General features: G+C 38.4%; 1 long non-coding RNA gene across 1 annotated transcript; it reads left to right on the top strand.

The window, feature by feature from the left end:
* The first annotated feature begins 237 nt into the window (after positions 1–237).
* Positions 238–2,109, top strand: LOC124282637. Its single transcript, XR_006900206.1, has 3 exons — positions 238–313; positions 1,179–1,256; positions 2,029–2,109. It is a non-coding gene; the product is annotated as an uncharacterized LOC124282637 (long non-coding RNA).
* Positions 2,110–4,934: the final 2,825 nt, after the last annotated feature.

The following is a 4,934-nucleotide window of genomic DNA, read 5'->3' as shown; positions in this document are numbered from 1 at the left end:
TTGACATTCACTCAAGCTTTGAACATTCACATGCATAACTGCCGTCTTTGGAGAGGACATCTTGGTTACTTGCATGTGCCTTTTGACGTCACCAAACTAGGGTTCACTGATTATTTTACGTCACAACTATATGGTTCATTGATCGTTTTATGGTTCCTTGATGATTCACTCACTCACTCACCTTAGTGTGTTTATAATGTCTGGGTTTTTCCGTTTCATTTTACAGCCCCTTCAAACGACAGCGGAAACGTATCATTCAGCGTGACACCATTGTCAACAACTGAAACGACCACTATGACTGAGCTAGTCACAGGTGACGCTTTCCAAGTCTGCATTGCTTATTGTTTAATTATTCTCGTATGTAATTTAGTGTTGAACAAAAGCAAGTAAAATCGGGGTAGGAAAATTGAACTGAATGGAAATATTGTACAATCTGCCCCAAGAAATAGATTTATTAATTTCAAGCAAATACTTCCCTTTGCTTCCAACTATACTATGCTATCAGCTACTTTATTTGGGATAAGGTAAGTTGATTTCTTTTGAAACATAGGCGACTGGTTAAAGCGTTCGCTCTTCACGCCGAAGGCCCGGGTTCGATTCTCTATATGTGTACAATGTGTGAAGCCCATTTGTGGTGTCCCCTGCTGCGACATTCCTGGAATTTTGTTGAAAGCGTCGTAACATATTCAGCTCCAAAATAGTGTAAATTGCAAACTAAACCAAATAATAAAGTATATGTCAGTCGTCTTAACATTTTAAAATAAATTCTAACACAGCATCGTTGCATTACTTCCACAGAACACTCTATCAGAACTGAAACAAGAACAGTGTCTCAAAAGTCTTCAAGTGTCTTTTGCTGCATATCATCCATATTGATTATATTTCACGAGACAAGAGAGGCCAATTGAGTTGCCCCCCTTAGAATTGACAGGATCCGATAATTTTCAAATTATTGGTTCATTTGTTGTTTTCGAACGCAAAGACATAAATTATATGATTATATATGAAACAAAATTGTGGATGGTCATACTTTTAGTCAGTTATTGCCCTCAATCTGAATTTTAACAACGAGTCCTTCAGTTTTCAATAACATAAAAAAACTATATATACCATCTTTTGACCTTCACTTACATTAAGTTTGTGACTTAAGTTTGTGTTTATATGCTTGTCTATTCCAGGCACTGATACCCCGAGAGTGGGTTTGTTTGACATGTTGGACCTCATCCCCGCTCAACCAGACAGCCTGCCACAATCAGGTAAGCCTGGCAATGTCTCAGGTATTGTGATGAGTCATGTTTGGAATTACTATGCTTCCAACTAAAGCATATGTCTCGTTCATCAGCAGAACGTAAGACGAGCTATCAAAACCAATAATGTCTTGTCAGCGTTCTGATTAAACATGCACCACAAGCCCCTTTTTAAGGAACCACCGTCATTTCAACTATGAGAACGAAATGATCCACAGTTGAAAAAGCAGCTATGAGAACAAAATGATCCATTGCCGATGAAGCAGCTATGAGAACGAAATGGTCCATTGTTGAAGAAGCAGCTATGAGAAGGAAATGATCCACTGTTGAAGAAACAGCTATGAGAAGGAAATGATCCACTGTTGAAGAAACAGCTATTGGAACGAAATGATCCACTGTTGAAGCAACAGCTATTGGAACGAAATGATCCACTGTTGAAGAAGCAGCTATGGCAACGAAATGATCCACTGTTGAAGAAGCAGCTATGAGAACGAAATGATCCAATGTTAAAGGAACCGTGTCATTTCAGCTATTAGAACGAAATGACCAGCCTTGTTGACATTCACTCAAGCTTTGAACATTCACATGCATAACTGCCGTCTTTGGAGAGGACATCTTGGTTACTTGCATGTGCCTTTTGACGTCACCAAACTAGGGTTCACTGATTATTTTACGTCACAACTATATGGTTCATTGATCGTTTTATGGTTCCTTGATGATTCACTCACTCACTCACCTTAGTGTGTTTATAATGTCTGGGTTTTTCCGTTTCATTTTACAGCCCCTTCAAACGACAGCGGAAACGTATCATTCAGCGTGACACCATTGTCAACAACTGAAACGACCACTATGACTGAGCTAGTCACAGGTGACGCTTTCCAAGTCTGCATTGCTTATTGTTTAATTATTCTCGTATGTAATTTAGTGTTGAACAAAAGCAAGTAAAATCGGGGTAGGAAAATTGAACTGAATGGAAATATTGTACAATCTGCCCCAAGAAATAGATTTATTAATTTCAAGCAAATACTTCCCTTTGCTTCCAACTATACTATGCTATCAGCTACTTTATTTGGGATAAGGTAAGTTGATTTCTTTTGAAACATAGGCGACTGGTTAAAGCGTTCGCTCTTCACGCCGAAGACCCGGGTTCGATTCCCTATATGTGTACAATGTGTGAAGCCCATTTGTGGTGTCCCCTGCTGCGACATTCCTGGAATTTTGTTGAAAGCGTCGTAACATATTCAGCTCCAAAATAGTGTAAATTGCAAACTAAACCAAATAATAAAGTATATGTCAGTCGTCTTAACATTTTAAAATAAATTCTAACACAGCATCGTGCATTACTTCCACAGAACACTCTATCAGAACTGAAACAAGAACAGTGTCTCAAAAGTCTTCAAGTGTCTTTTGCTGCATATCATCCATATTGATTATATTTCACGAGACAAGAGAGGCCAATTGAGTTGCCCCCCTTAGCATTGACAGGATCCGATAATTTTCAAATTATTGGTTCATTTGTTGTTTTCGAACGCAAAGACATAAATTATATGATTATATATGAAACAAAATTGTGGATGGTCATACTTTTAGTCAGTTATTGCCCTCAATCTGAATTTTAACAACGAGTCCTTCAGTTTTCAATAACATAAAAAAACTATATATACTATCTTTTGACCTTCACTTACATTAAGTTTGTGACTTAAGTTTGTGTTTATATGCTTGTCTATTCCAGGCACTGATACCCCGAGAGTGGGTTTGTTTGACATGTTGGACCTCATCCCTGCTCAACCAGACAGCCTGCCACAATCAGGTAAGCCTGGCAATGTCTCAGGTATTGTGATGAGTCATGTTTGGAATTACTATGCTTCCAACTAAAGCATATGTCTCGTTCATCAGCAGAACGTAAGACGAGCTATCAAAACCAATAATGTCTTGTCAGCGTTCTGATTAAACATGCACCACAAGCCCCTTTTTAAGGAACCACCGTCATTTCAACTATGAGAACGAAATGATCCACAGTTGAAAAAAGCAGCTATGAGAACAAAATGATCCATTGCCGATGAAGCAGCTATGAGAACGAAATGGTCCATTGTTGAAGAAGCAGCTATGAGAAGGAAATGATCCACTGTTGAAGAAACAGCTATGAGAAGGAAATGATCCACTGTTGAAGAAACAGCTATTGGAACGAAATGATCCACTGTTGAAGCAACAGCTATTGGAACGAAATGATCCACTGTTGAAGAAGCAGCTATGGCAACGAAATGATCCACTGTTGAAGAAGCAGCTATGAGAACGAAATGATCCAATGTTAAAGGAACCGTGTCATTTCAGCTATTAGAACGAAATGACCAGCCTTGTTGACATTCACTCAAGCTTTGAACATTCACATGCATAACTGCCGTCTTTGGAGAGGACATCTTGGTTACTTGCATGTGCCTTTTGACGTCACCAAACTAGGGTTCACTGATTATTTTACGTCACAACTATATGGTTCATTGATCGTTTTATGGTTCCTTGATGATTCACTCACTCACTCACCTTAGTGTGTTTATAATGTCTGGGTTTTTCCGTTTCATTTTACAGCCCCTTCAAACGACAGCGGAAACGTATCATTCAGCGTGACACCATTGTCAACAACTGAAACGACCACTATGACTGAGCTAGTCACAGGTGACGCTTTCCAAGTCTGCATTGCTTATTGTTTAATTATTCTCGTATGTAATTTAGTGTTGAACAAAAGCAAGTAAAATCGGGGTAGGAAAATTGAACTGAATGGAAATATTGTACAATCTGCCCCAAGAAATAGATTTATTAATTTCAAGCAAATACTTCCCTTTGCTTCCAACTATACTATGCTATCAGCTACTTTATTTGGGATAAGGTAAGTTGATTTCTTTTGAAACATAGGCGACTGGTTAAAGCGTTCGCACTTCACGCCGAAGACCGGGTTCGATTCCCTATATGTGTACAATGTGTGAAGCCCATTTGTGGTGTCCCCTGCTGCGACATTCCTGGAATTTTGTTGAAAGCGTCGTAACATATTCAGCTCCAAAATAGTGTAAATTGCAAACTAAACCAAATAATAAAGAGTATATGTCAGTCGTCTTAACATTTTAAAATAAATTCTAACACAGCATCGTGCATTACTTCCACAGAACACTCTATCAGAACTGAAACAAGAACAGTGTCTCAAAAGTCTTCAAGTGTCTTTTGCTGCATATCATCCATATTGATTATATTTCACGAGACAAGAGAGGCCAATTGAGTTGCCCCTTAGCATTGACAGGATCCGATAATTTTCAAATTATTGGTTCATTTGTTGTTTTCGAACGCAAAGACATAAATTATATGATTATATATATGAAACAAAAATTGTGGATGGTCATACTTTTAGTCAGTTATTGCCCTCAATCTGAATTTTAACAACGAGTCCTTCAGTTTTCAATAACATAAAAAAACTATATATACCATCTTTTGACCTTCACTTACATTAAGTTTGTGACTTAAGTTTGTGTTTATATGCTTGTCTATTCCAGGCACTGATACCCCGAGAGTGGGTTTGTTTGACATGTTGGACCTCATCCCGCTCAACCAGACAGCCTGCCACAATCAGGTAAGCCTGGCAATGTCTCAGGTATTGTGATGAGTCATGTTTGGAATTACTATGCTTCCAACTAAAGCATATGT

Source organism: Haliotis rubra, unplaced genomic scaffold (genome assembly GCF_003918875.1).
Source record: "Haliotis rubra isolate DU_JTF1 unplaced genomic scaffold, ASM391887v1 Scf30, whole genome shotgun sequence".
NCBI classification, from domain to species: Eukaryota; Metazoa; Mollusca; class Gastropoda; order Lepetellida; family Haliotidae; genus Haliotis; species Haliotis rubra.
Note: the sequence above shows the minus strand (reverse complement) of the source record. Positions and strands in the feature narration are given on the sequence as shown.